General features: G+C 44.5%; 1 protein-coding gene across 4 annotated transcripts in view; it reads right to left on the minus strand.

Annotated features, from left to right (window-relative positions):
* Nucleotides 1-14,909, minus strand: part of FAM222B (family with sequence similarity 222 member B) — a 214,851-nt gene that overhangs the window by 19,127 nt on the left and 180,815 nt on the right. Inside the window, exon 1 of one of the 4 annotated variants that reach the window (XM_073616794.1) lies at nt 6,106-6,856. The exons of the other annotated variants lie outside the window; for them this stretch is intronic. The gene's annotated coding sequence lies outside the window, so the exon portion shown is untranslated. Of the gene's footprint in view, nt 1-6,105; nt 6,857-14,909 lie in introns of those variants that run through there. 4 annotated transcript variants of the gene reach the window in all.

The following is a 14,909-nucleotide window of genomic DNA, read 5'->3' on the forward strand; positions in this document are numbered from 1 at the left end:
AAAGATGGATATCCTGAATTATAATAATAAAAAAAAATAAACACAGGTTTTCTTCAAGGATGACTTAAGCTGAACCTCCATCACTGGAGACAGGTGGTAAACAGTGAAGCCCAGCAAGACACTACCCAACTGAATCCTACAGGAGTCAGGCCTTTCAAAAGTGTGCCAACAACAAGGCTCCATAAAACTGATTTCCTTTATAAGAGGATTCCCAAGCACATCACTGTGGGGATGCCAGAATAGGAGCTTTGGGCAGAGCCCAAAAAGCAACAGGATTTCCCAAGTGAAACCGATGTTTTGGAATCTTGTCCAAGGAAGGTAGCAGATCGAGCCAACCCTGGTTAACCTTGTAGGTCAGAGAGTCCCTCTGGAGAGAAGGGGACACTGAGCGGTATCATGCACAAAGAGGTTGTTTACTTTTCATAGACTGGGAGCTTTGGGGGAAGGAGACCAGCCCCAAAACCCATTATAAATGCTAGAACAAGGAGACCAGTGCTGGGAAGAATCCAGAGTGGGAAAGGTGTAAGGTCCTGAACCAAAGTGCAGTGAAAATTAGAAGGGGTTACTGAAGGGTCAGCAGAGGAGAGCCCTTTCCAGGATGCACATTCAGTTCCCCCACTTGAAATGGAGTGTGAATTATTCAGAGGGATTAGTAGATCTACAAATTTGAGACTTGCAGGCTGAGCGAGAGTCAGGCTCAGGTAGCCTAGAGGCACCTACAGCAGAAGCAGACATATGGGCAGTGATTCAATTATCTTCCTAGACCCCCCTCTAAACTGGGCTAGAGCATGTTCTGGCAGCCAGAGACATTACTAATCAGTGTCTAGTGCAGGGTCAAGGAGATGCCATCCCACAAAAGGCCAAGCAAGACGTACTTTGGGAAACGCCATCAGTATTCCAGTAGCACACCCTGCAGTCCTGCACATTTATATGGAGATCAGGCCCATGTAGGACATAAGTTTAGAAGCTTTTAATAAGCCATCGCAACTGACGCATAAGGGTCCAGACATTTGCTCCACGCACTCTTAAACAAGCATCTACCTTTGGAGGAAACAAACTGACACAGTTTTACACATTAGGGTTAGGGGATGCACCGAAATTTCAGCCGAAAATGGTCTTTTCGGCAATTAGCAGAAAGAGAAAAATGCCCGATAATGGAGCCGAAAATAGGACAGGGCCTGGGCGGGGCTCCGCCCCCCCACCCCTGGTGCCACCCATTACGGGGTGTCCTATAACATAGAAGAGAAAGGAGAGCCGCCGCCTGGTTGATTAGAGCGCCGGGAACATAACCGCTTTCATTTCAATAGCTGTATTCCCCGCCGCCACATACAGGCCGCCCCCCCCCCCCCCCCCCCCCGGGGAACTTTGACAGATCACCCATCTTACGATTGGACGGGTGATCTGTCTATCAAAGTGCCTGGACAAAGAGGAAGGGCTGTATGTGACAGCGCGTGGCAGGGAACACACAGCTATTGAAATCAACCAGGTGGCAGCTCTCCTCTCTCTTCCCCTGCACAGGCTGGTTGCACTAGGGACACAGGCTGGCTGGCTGCACTGGGGACACAGGCATCTCCTGTACCATGTTCCCAGTCTCCGACCATCTCCTGTATAAAAATATAAAAAAAAAAATATTGGTATTGGTTTTCAGCCTAGTGTATTTTTCATTTTCTTATCGGTTTCGGCACCAAAAAACCCATTCGGTGCACCCCTAATTAGGGTTCCTGCCAACATAGGACAGTGGGCAGACAAAAATAGATTCTAACCATCAGTAGAAATCTTTGAAAGAAAGCATTTCTGACTCGTCACGCTCCCACTCAGATGGTTCGCTGGTTGATCCACATCTAGCTACCATTTAATAAATGCCCTCTCAAAAAAGGGACCCAGCACACTCAAGCAGGTCTACTCAGGGTGCTACCAAGCTATATAGGAGGAATGCCTTGAAATATCAGGTGTAATGGGAACGTCTTTATAACTGTATGAGCTATAAAAGACCCAAGGTGGGAGAGAGCCAGTTGATCCTCCAAACAGAGAGTAAAATTCAATGGACCAATACGGTCCAACACAACTCCCTGTAAATCTGGGATGACAGCAGGGACGCAGTGCATCAAAAATAGTCTAATCAGAAAGACTGTTGGGAATCTGAACCAAAGATGGTGACAGGGACCAGTGGTCTGAGCAAATATGCAGGGGATGGCGCTTGAGATTCTGTGATCAATAAGCACATGGAGTTAAGTGCACATGGTCACAAATCCTGCGAGAACATGAAAGCCTTGGAGGACAGAGCTGGGGACTCCATTTCACCTATGGAGCAGAGGAAGACTGATGAAGATGACAACCAGCCATGGGGGTACTGGGTTCTACAATACAGGCTCAGTTTCATTCACAGGATACCAAGCAAATGCCCGAGAACAATTAGGGAAGCATGGACTGGGGTCACTGGTAGCAACAGGACAATGTGTGCCTCTGTATCAGTAACGCAACTAGGCCCAAAGCATGAGGCAAGGCCTCAATACTGACAAACTAAAAAAGCAGCCGTTGCTGAGGAGGGTCAGGGTGACCTACCATAATGGATTGAAGTTCCATGAGGTTGTTTGCCAGCAGAAGCAGCATTAGGATTGGTGCCCTCTTAGGCTGACTAGCAGGAAAGAGCATGTAACACTCCATTTAGTGGATGTCGTCAGCAGGTCCACATTGTCAGGACTTTAAAAATGGCACCCAACAGTGTGGCTAGGGAGGTAAGCTCCAGATGATTCAGCCCAATAGACTCCTAAGCGAGTCTTCAGACATGGAGGTCACACTTGGGGCTGTGCCACCACTCTGGACACACAAATTATTTACAGCCAACTTAACGAGTACACTCAGGTCTGGAAAGCACCACAATTCAGAGCCTAGTACCCACAGGTCACTAGGTAACTTTAGCTAATGTCCAATCTTTATGTAGGCAGCAGTAAAGCCCAACTGTATCCAAATTCCTGTGACCCTCAATGAACAAGTAAAGCCATATGCAACTTGGAAATCAAGTTTTACTGTAAATTTGAGTCTGACCAAGCACTCCAGTTTTAGTCCTCATCTGAGTATACAGATAAACATTAGAAATACCCTCACCCCCATAGTATATACAGTATGTATGAGCTGCATGTTGATATACCAAACCCACTACTTGGAGAACAGTAAAAATTATGTACCAGGGCGTGCAGGACAAAAAACTGTAATTATAGGGTAAGCACAATGTAATAGAAATTCTAAACTCAGCTTTGTAGTTTTACATCAAAATTCCAATGATGCTAGGCTACCCTTGCCAATGATTAAATTTATCTCCGTTTTCTATAGAGCATTGCATTTTCATCAAGCATGTGTTGTACAGAAAAGAAAAAAAATCCTTAACAAGATAAGTACAGAATTCTCTTTTAAGAGTTTGAATGGATAACAGTACTGCCCCCGTAGTAGCCTCAGTTTCCAGTATATAACATATGCATAAAGCAAAGAATACAGGGGACAACCCTGGACTCATGGGAGCTACACGCTGAATAATCAAGGTCAGTAATGCAGTAAAAATAACATACACTGGGGGGGATGTGCACACTAAACTCTCACCAAGACCACTGCCACACTGGGGCCGCGGCAGCACTTGTTTTATCAGCACTTTTCACCCCAAAGGGGTTAATATCGCCTGTGTTCATTTCAATAGGCCATTTTTAACATCCCGCAAGCGCACCACCTCAGTGTGAAAAGACACACAGAAATGAATAGGAGGCAGTTTACATGTGCCATTTAGAGGCTGTTTCTAGCACTAAAATGCCAGAAAACTGCCTCAGTGTGAAAGGGGTCTTATACCGTTTGTTTAAATGGCAAATTCACAGACGAGGTGCTCAAAACACAAGGAGCCAAGTCTGTCCAGGACAAAAAAAAACTACAAAGGACCAAGAATTTGCATGATTAAAAAACATTAACCTGCTGAAAACAGACATGCGACTGCTGTAGATTTCAGCATAACCACTGTTACTAGGTCAGTGCTGCCCAATGTTTGATATGCAAATTCCATACTGAAAATCAAGATATAGTGGTATTTGCAAATGTGAGTGGGCCAAAAAATGCGATTGTATTACATCAGGAGTCGCTGCGGGCATTTGTATCTGCTGTTAGTCGATGTATTATATTTGTATACTATGTTCCTTTCTTCATTCACCCAGGTAACATCACAAAGGCACAATAAACGCAAAGATATGCATTCCCTTATCACATACCCCCTTTGTTTATTTCAAGTTGAGAGGATGAAATCTGGGCTAAAGTGCTGACATGACAGAGCAGGCAAAGTTTACACATATTAAATCACTGTGCACTTCTGCAGAGATGTCTGCCAGATGGACAGCCTTGAACAAAACCAAGCAGGGAGCTATCTAGGGCAGATCTGAAGCAGCCTCTGGACCAAGAGGGAGTGCCGTGATGTAAATTCCTATGTGCACATAATGCACAATGATTAAACTATCTGCAACAGGGCAAATTGCACCAAAAGCCAGAGCCCAGACGCTGAAATATTCACCTCATGGGCTTCGTCCTAGCCCATGAGGCTGTCACTGACGGCCAGACGTACTAGCACTAGAACCTGCTGAAAGCAGTGGCACTTATTGTGCAGCCTGCTGTGCACAATACCCAATATAAAGTCTGCAGCATAGTGGGCTAAATGAGGCCTATAGTCAGCATGTTGGGCGCCAGGGCTCACTTATTTGAGCTGAAAGCTTATGCACATGCTGCATGTGAGGATTCATGCCCGTCCTTAATGAGAAACCTGAAGAAAGGGCTCTCTCTTCCAATGCAGCCCATAGGGTTGGCTCAGATTCACCTCACATTCAAAGAAATGAGTCTCTATCAAAATAAATAAGGGTCCTCGCATACTGGTTTAAATAAATCGCCAGTGCTCTTGGGAGATAAACACTAATTTTGAGCGTTTTTTGTACTAAAAAAAAAAAAAAAACTGAAGAAAAATGTCTCTAAACGATCTAATGTGCATGGACACATAGGCCAACATTAGTTGCTTCAAAAAGCAAAACACTAAACTCCTCTAGGCGCAGCGTTTTTTTAAGCCAGTGTGCATGAACCCAGAAGCAACCATATTATATTGCAGCTCATCAAATCTTAGGCCCCTTTCACACGGGCGGATCCACTCAGCGGACTCGGCTCAGTTGATCGCGGATGATGCGGCAGATGACAGGCCTGTCTCTGTTCACTGAGCAGGAAGGGACCCGTCAGAGCCCCACTGATCTCTATGGGGTGTTCGGATGAAAACAGATGTCCATTTTCATCAGATCCCATCCGATCCGCCAGACGGATGGCAAATGTATCCCCATGTCTGTTTTGAGTGATCTGATCGGATGGCAGCGGTGACATCTCCACTGACATCAGCCTGCCCATAGGAGTCGATGGGTGGTCCGCTCGGATCCGCCTGAAAAACGGACAGGCAGATCCAAGCAGGCTTACCGTGTGAAACGGGCCTCAGATGTGATGGCTGCATTCATTTAATTTTTAGGCATTCTTACCTATTTTTTCACCTGGTGATCTGGCTAATAAGACTTTTTCAGGAAACAAAAAAAAAAAAAAAAGCTGCCCTGCAGATTGCATCAGTTAGGCAGATGAGACAAACAGCAGTGCTAATTCAAGTCAATGGGGCAATGCTGCAACCACGAGCCAAACAGCCTGTAGTTAAGATGTGTTGGTTGCATTCAAAACTGCCATTCAGCAAAGAAAAAAAAAAAAAAAAGTGAAAAAGGAAGAGGCATTCAGAAGGCAGCAGAATCGCCTCCTGAATGAGTAAGGACAACACTGGATCCCTGGACAGGCAAGCTTCCTATTAAAAGTCAGAAGCTATAGTATTTCTAGCTGCTGACTTAATTTTTCAGGGGGAGACTAGAGCTCCCCTCTAATGAGCACTACAACATAGATCAGCTTTTCACTTAAAATACTCTGCTAACTAGAAAGTGAGCCATTTCCCCATTGTTTTCTCACACAGGCATGGTAACAGTCATGCAATACACGTAAATTAAGACACTGGAACATTTCTCGCATTTCAGACGCAAGACAACAAAAAAAAACTCTCACTAGAGAACTTACAAATTGCTAGCGAAGACAGACGATTGTGCTACATCGAAATCGCACCACATCGGAAAAGCAGATTTCTGCAACTTACTAGACCTGTTAGAGAGAAGGTATAACAGTCAGAAGGCAGAGTAATCATGTTTGCACCTGTAATGGCAAGGCCATCGGCCGCTGAAGAGAAACTATAGCTCCATGCCCTATATAAATTTGTAAATCTGCAAGACTCGTTAGCTCAAACACTGAAAAGTGAAAAAGCCAAGAAGAAAACAAAAACAAACAAAAAAACGGATTGCTCATCATCCAGAGCCTAAAACTGATGCCATTTCAATTACATAGCTGTGTGCAAAGCCTGCTTTACTCAAGAACCTAAAGCCTGTCGTCAGCAATCTTCCTTCAAGACAATGGTCTTGATAAAACTGTAATTAAAGTCATTTTCAGAGAATTGGTAATCCTTTGACTGCAGATTAAGAAATGTAGCTGTAAAATTATCAAAAACTGCATCAGGCTCTTGAGTTACTGAAAGAAAGGGACTACAAAAGCAAAGATTTTGGAGGCAGAACATGACTAAGATCAGAGACTTGAGGAGATAAACGTGCGTCTTCCAACAGTGTCCACCCCTTCGCGTCTTTGAGCACAACACAACTGTTCCGTGAAGAGATCAACTGGACGTAAAAAAAACAAAAACCTACACACTTTCCAGTTGCTGCTGTTCTCTTGCAGATAACTCGAAGCCCCCTTTTTTTGAAAGAGTTAGTTGTCCATTTTGTCCGGGGGTGGGTTGGGGTAGATTGGACGATCAACAGGTGTCCTAAAGCTGGCCATAGATGCATCAAAATTCAGCAAGTTAAGGAGGGACTGGCCGAAAACTCGATCCAGTCCCAAATCAACTTCTGTCAAACAGGCTAGTTAGACAATTTTTCTTGATCAGCCGACTGCATCTGCTGATCAGTGTATTCCGACAGTGTCCCACTGAGGAGGATTCAACCATCCACCTCATTTGTGTGGATGGAGGATTCCTTTTTTTTTTCTCTCCATCAGCCCACTGAGACTAATGGCCAGCCCTAGACTAACAGACACATGATGGCTAACAGATGATTTGACAACTAAATCAGGCATGGGGGGGGGGGGGGGGGGGGGAAAAACCACACAGATCTAGCAGTATCTATAATAAAAAAAAAAAAAAAAAAATAAAAAAAAATTTAAATTGTTCAGTGTGAATGTGGTGAAATCAAAATTTGCTCAGGCTATATTCCCTGAAGAATTTTTTTTTTTTGCAGTAAAAAAATAAAAACTATGGGGAAGATTATGCATTAAAGGCCACTAGAAGGTGATGAGGAATGTACATATTAACTGTATTCATCACCATCTAGTGCCCATAATGAAGTATTAATCCCAAAGTCAAACCCCCCCCCCCCCTCCTCCTTCCGTGATCCGATTCACAGCCATGCGGCTCGGTTCAGCCAATCGCACTGCATTTTGCAAACCGTTTTTGGGGTGTTAACATTGACACCTGCAGCAGTTCGCATAAAAACAGTGCGATTGTGATATAGTGTGGGAAACGCACAGGAATCACTGTGAATCGGGACTGAAACTGCAGCGAACATAGCCCCAAGAACATTAATTTTTGCCCCATTTGCACAGAACAAATTTACATGCAGTTTCAATAGACCAGTGTTTTTCAACTCCAGTCCTCAAGACGCCCCATCAGGTCATGTTTTTAGGATTTCCCTCAGATGAAACGGCTGTGGTAATTACTAAGGCAATGAAACTGATCAAATCACCTGTGTAAAATAATGGAAGGCCTGAAAACATGACCTGTTGGGGCACCTTGAGGACTGGAGAGGAGAAACACTGCAATAGACAAACAGCTTATACAAAGTTTTAAAGGCACCCCAAAGTAAAGCGCAAGTGTAAACAGATCAGTAAAACTGGGCACAAAAATTATGGTTACTACCTTTTTTTTGGACAATCCCACACAGACAGTAATGACCCAAATGTTCTCACTTAGGTACAACACAGCGAGGAAGGAACACAACTGATTGTGGAAATCCCACTTCAACTAGGCACCATCTAGTGGTGCCTGGCAGAACTGCATTCAATGGAAGTGCATATAAAATTATCAAATACCTGGTGCCAGAGAACGGTTTTTCTCTACGACAACCAGGAGACTGGGAATTGTCCACCTTATGCTACATGACCAACAAGACTGACCATGACAGAGGGGAAAATATGCTTGCACAGTTAACCACTGACCCTACCCTCAGAGAAACATGATATTACATTTCAGACAACGGTTTTGTCCTGCGAGTTTAGCAAAGACGGCAGAGTTCACAGAGTGCCTACTGATATACGGCTGAATCAGGGACAGCCGTGTCCTCTATGCATACCCTTAGACTGATTTTACACAGCCCAATAAAATCAAGTGAGGATTTGCTTGCTACAACTGGGTCATGTAGAGGGTTTGATGGTCAAAAACAATTTGTAGTTTGCTACAAATGGCTGCCAATTACCCCATTAAAAAAAAAAAAATACAATAAATAATCATAATAATAATAATATAATAATAATAATAATAATGAGTCCCACTTTAGCCTTCTTTAGCCAGAAGAAACTCTGCATGTTTGAGGCAAAACAGAAGCCATTCGAAGGTGGGCAGAAGCCTTACCACCTAGTCACATTGAAACAAATCTGGGCATAAAACTGGGGCACCTATGGCTAACCTTGTTGGGAAATGCTTGCAACCTGGTACCAGTCACTCCACTTTCTATAACAGAAAAAGGATGAAGCCGTTACGTTGAGCATGCATGGTTCACCTTGGTACGAGCCAAGTCAGAATAGCACAGCGGTGGTGTCCTCGATCACACTTCAGCTGTGTATGTAAATCTATGGTCAGATAAGGCCAATAAATGCAAGCAATGAGACACATACATTCACCACCAGTAAAAATAGTGCTGCAGTTACTGGGGCAAAAATAACAAAATCTAAGAAATGGAATGAATCTTATAATATACAGTTGTGCTCATAACTTTACATACCCTGGCAGGATTTATGATTTTCTTGGCCATTTTTCAGAGAATTTGAACACAACTTCTTTCACACATGGTTAGTGTTTGGCTGAAGCTATTATCACCAATCAACTGTGTTTATTCTTTTAAAACCATAATGGCAACAGAAACTACCCAAAGGACCCTAAACAAAAGTTTACATACAGTTCTTAATACCGTGTATTGCCCCCTTTAACATCAATGACAGCTTGAAGCCTTTTGTGGTATTTGTGGATGAGGCTCTTTATCTTCTCAGATGGTAAAGCTTGCCCATTCCTCTTGGCAAAAAACCTCCAGTTCCTGTAAATTCTTTGGCTGTCTTGCATGAACTCCACGTTTGAGATCTCCCCAGAGTGGCTCAATGATATTGAGGTCAGAAGACTGAGATGGCCACTCCAGAACCTTCACTTTATTCCGCTGTAGCCATTGACAGGTCGACCTGGCCTTGTGTTTTGGATCATTGTCATGTTGGAATGGCCAAATACGTCCCATGCACAGCTTCCTGGCTGATGAAAGTAATTTCCAGTAATTTCTGATAACATACTGCATTCATCTTGCCATAAATTTTGACCAAAATTTCCTGTGCCTTTGTAGCTCACACATCCCCAAAACATCAGCAATCCACCCCCGTGTTTCACAGTAGGAATGGTGTACCTTTCATCGTAGGCCTTGTTGACTCCTCTCCAAATGTAGAGTTTATGGTTGTGGCCAAAAGCTCAATTTTGGTCTCATCACTCCAATGACTGTGCCAGAAGGTATCGTAAGCAGGATACTTTGTGGTATTTGCGTAGTAATGGCTTTCTTATGGCAACTCGACCATGCAGCCCATCTTTCTTCAAGTGCCTTTCTATTGTGCATCTTGAAACAGCCACACCACATGTTTTCAGAGAGTCCTGTATTTCACCTGAAGTTATTTGTGGGTTTTTCTTTGCATCCCGAACAATTTCCTGACAGCTGTGGCTGAAATCTTAGTTGGTCTACCTGACCGTGGGTTTGGTTTCAACAGAACACTGCTGATTGGCATTCTCAATTCCTTGGATATCTTTTTATATCCCTTTCCTGTTTTATACAGTCCAACTACCTTTTCTCGCAGATCCTTTGAGAATTCTTTTGTTTACCCCATGACTCAGAATCCAGAAATGTCAGTGCAGCACTGGATGAAAGATGCAAGGGTCTGTCAGGAGTCCAGAAACTCATTGACCTTTTATACACACACGCTAATTACAAGGAAACAGATCACAGGTGAGGATGGTTAACTTTAAGAGCACTTTCACACTGGGGCAGGCGTCGGCGGTAAAGCATCGCTATTTTTAGCGGCGCTTTAGCGTTTTTGCGGCGCTTTTCGGCCGATAGAGGGACGCTTTTAACCCCCAACTGCCGAAAAAGGGTTAAAAGTACCCGCAAAGCACCGCTTTGCCAATGCAGCCAATCGATTACAAAAGCTCCTGAATACTGCTTACAGAACTTTAGCGTCCTGCCAACACACCGCTCCAGTGTAAAAGTGGTGTAAAAGCACTCAGGCTTTCACACTGGACAGGAGAGGGGCTTTACAGGCGCTATAGCACCTGTAAAGCGCCTCAGTGTGAAGTAGTCCAATAGCCATTCAAACCCCTTTGTGACAACCTGTGTGCATGTTAGGCAAAATCACCAGGGTATGTAAACTTTTGATCAGGGTCATTTGAGTAGTATCTGTTGCCATTACGATTTAAAAAAAAGAGTGTAAACAGTTGATTGATAATAAATGGTTTCAGCCAAACACTAACCATGAGTGAAAGAAAAGTTTGTGTTATTCATATTCTCTGAAAAATGGCCAAGAATCAAAATTCTGCCAGGGTATGTAAACTTATGAGCACAACTGTATAATATGCAGGCAAACAAAATTCCTGGCCAAGACGTCAAAAATAAATTCAAAGGAAAAAAAAAAAAAAAAACTAAAGATTTAAGCTCTACAGATATATATTTTGACAACACTTGTCTAAAGTGGAACTAAACCCACCAATTTAATCCTTTCTCAAAACTGTTACATTCATGTCCTTCCCCTCTGGTGACAACTGTTGCCAGTGTGTCTCAAACTTGTAAGCCCTCAAATGGCTGGTGTCATAGCTGATCACGTGTAAAATCTAACAGAAGCTAAGAGGCTAAGATAGCACCATGCTCAGCAATAAGGCGATAGGAGTAAGGATGCACCAATCTGCTGCAATTATCAGCCACAAACAGGGTTATTGGTGTTTTGCTGATAAAAAAAAAAAAAAAGTGCCGATAATGGTCGAAAAATGACGACTTTACCCTGTTTACAGTGTGTTTTCATAGATCATGTGACTTAAAAATTGCAGAAAACAAAACACTATCCATTTTTGCAATGCATTTCAATGGGTAGGGGCATTTAATTTTTTAACTGAGCAAATATGCACAAAAATGTGGCAAGCAGGATTTTTAACACTGCAATGGAAGCGTAACAGACTAGTGTGAAGACATACATGGAATTTGAAGGAATGTGTTTGAGTTTTTTTTTTTAAAAACACAAAACTGCTCAGTGTGAAAGCTGCCTATTAGCCGAAAAAGGTGTCAGTAATGGCCGAAAACATTAATAATAATAAAAAAAAAAAAAATCTAATATATATATATTTATTTAAACGGTCCATTTTAGTTTCAGTTTTAGCCAAGTGCATCCTGAATTTTTGGATTCGGTGCTCCACTAGATAGGAGGATTAGTTCCGCTTTAAAGAGGAAGTTTAATTTATTCACAGGAAACTAAACCAACAACATGGTTGTGTGGGCGGAGCCCAGCATGGCCGCAGTGTTTTCAAATGGTGACAGCAGGTGCAGAGAGAAGATCCCCTGTCCAGTGTCAAAGCAGAGAGCGCTGGCGGAGGCAGGTGGGTCACTAGAAGCACGTTACACCCTAAATATTTGTGTAACATGCTTCCTAAAAGTGACATTAACCTTTAAGTTTTGAGGTTTCTTTGAGCTTTTATTTGAGCTATGTCTTTTTTGCAAGCTTGCATTTGACTCGAATTGGCCATTTCATCCGACTTTAATCTGATATTGAGCAACTGCCTTGGACAGCTCATTCACTGAAAGTTTGAATCTGGCCCGTTAAGATAAAACAAAAAAAAAAAAAAAAAAAAAAAAAAACTTAAAAGCCCACTATATCAAACATACCTGCATTTTGATATTTGTGTGGTGTCTGGTAAAGGAGAATACTGAATACTTTCATTTCACATCTTAGATTTTTCTTCACTGTTCAGTGACATTGTAGACAAGCATTGTATGGATACATATACTTACAATGGCCAGTCTCTAGTCATATTCTATACACGTTTCCAAAAAAACACAAAAAAAAAAAAAAAAAACACATTGTTGCAAATGCTTCAAAAAAGTGTTAGCTGGAATTGGCATTCATTTCTTAGTTGCCTACTTAAAGCGACACTTTGTTTTTTATACCCCTGTAAGGGTCGGTTCACACATGGGCAACACGACTTTAACGCGACTTTGTACCGCGACTTCAAAGCGGCTTCAGCGCGACTTTGGCACGACTTCGGCAAATTACGAGGCGACTTCAAGTCGCCTCCATGACGGGGCGACTTCGCTGGCAGCCCCCCCACCGTACCAGGCCGCATTGCCCTCAACATGGGGGGCGCAGTGTGCGCCCCCCCAAGCACCTTGTCCCCATGTTGATGAGGACAAGGGCCTCTTCCCGACAACCCTGGCCGTTGGTTGTCGGGGTCTGCGGGCGGGGGGCTTATCGGAATCTGGGAGCCCCCTTTAATAAGGGGGCCCCCAGATCCCGGCCCCCCACCCTATGTGAATGAGTATGGGGTACATGGTACCCCTACCCATTCACCTAGGGAAAAAAAGGCGTCAATAAAACAAACAGTACACAGGTTTTTAAAATAATTTATTAGGCAGCTCCGGGATCTTCTTCCGACTTCGGGGCGTCCTCTTCCGACTCCTCCCGGTGTCCGCATCTCTGCCGGCTCCTCCGCTATCTTCTGCAGCTCAATTGCTAGCGGTGGTCCGGACTTCTGCCTTCTTTTCTTCCAGAGATGTTGACACGACGCTCTCTCCAGCTGGAATGGTCTCTGAACGCTCCGCAACGGACTTATATAGGCGGTGACCCCGCCCCTTATGAGGTCACTGTCCCAGGGCATGCTGGGGCTGTGCCGTCCATAAGGGGCGTGGTCATCACCCGGTGACCACGCCTCCTAAAACATCACAGACCCAGCATGCCCAGGGACTGTGACGCATAAGGGGGCGGGGTCACCGCCTATATAAGTCCCCTTGCAGAGCGCACAGAAACCATTCTGGCTGGGGAGAGCGTCGTGTCAACATCTCTGGAAGAGAAGAGGGAAGAAGATGATCCAGAGGTCCGGACCACCGCTGGCAAAAGAGCGCCAGAAGATAGCGGTGGAGCGGCAGAAGATGCGGACAGCAGGAGAAGACGCGGAGAGAACCCCCGAAGTGGGAAGAAGATCCCGGAGCTGCCTAATAAATTATTTTAATACCTGTGTACTGTGTTTTTTATTGACGCTTTTTCCCTAGGTGAATGGGTAGGGGTACCATGTACCCCATACCTATTTACATAGGGTGGGGGGCCGGGATCTGGGGGGCCCCCTTATTAAAGGGTGGCTCCCAGATTCCGATAAGCCCCCCCGCCCGCAGACCCCGACAACCAACGGCCAGGTTGTCGGGAAGAGGCCCTTGTCCTCATCAACATGGGGACAAGGTGCTTTGGGGTGGGGGGGGGGGGCCGCAGCGCGCCCCCCTCCCCCCAAGGCACCAAACCCCCCCATGTTGAGTTGCACTGGTATGCCCTTGGAGGGGAACCCATGCCGGATTTTTATTTAAAATTTGGCGCGGAGTTCCCCTCAAGATCATCTGAGCACAAGTCGCATGCTCGGATCATGCGAGACGGCGATCCGACTTTGATCCGACTTCATGATAGTCAATAGGCTGAAGTCGGATCAAAGTCGGATCAAAGTAGTACAGGGAGTACGCTCTGAAGTCGGAGCGACTTCAGTAGTGTCTATTAAGACGCTAGCGTTAACTCCCATTGAAACTATTTCTGGAGTGACTTGGGGCGACTTGAGGGCGTACAAGTCGGATCCAAGTCGCCCCAGTGTGAACCGAGCCTAAGGCAAAAGGCATAATGATCTAGTATGTACCGCATACTAGCTCATTATGAAATACTTTACCTTAGAACGAGGCGTCGGTATCTCACCTGGTCCACGCCGAGGGAGCTGACATGTTTCCTCGGCGTGTCTTCCGGGTATCACGGCTCCAGCGCTGTGAGTGGCTGGAGCCGTGATGTTGTCACTCCTGCGCAAGCGCGCGGGAGACTTCTTTCCGGCAGGGGCTTTCAGCCAAGAATCCCCTGTGCGCATGCGGCACTGCAGTCAGTGGCCTCATTGCAGGGGGAATATCTCCTAAACCGTACAGGTTTCGGAGATTTTTTTACCTATAGGTAAGCCTTATTATAGGCTTACTTGTAGGTAAAAGTTAAAAATGTAAACTATGTAACCACTTTAAACTCCATTTAAAACTACAGTTCCAACCACAAACTACCCTATCTACAAGAGGACAGCCATGCTGCATTGTTGCACTGCAGAAGCAACAGTGGCATCACCCCATTACAGGAAATGGAAAATCTAACAGCAGGATCAACAATAAAACCATGTTACAGGGGGGCGATGCCTTTTCTAGAGAGGACACTTGTGCGTTGTAATTTAGCTTAGTGTGTCTAGATTTAAAATGACCTTATCCGCTTTTAAATGC

This window comes from Aquarana catesbeiana, linkage group LG02, assembly GCF_042186555.1.
Source record: "Aquarana catesbeiana isolate 2022-GZ linkage group LG02, ASM4218655v1, whole genome shotgun sequence".
In the NCBI taxonomy this organism is placed as follows: Eukaryota; Metazoa; Chordata; class Amphibia; order Anura; family Ranidae; genus Aquarana; species Aquarana catesbeiana.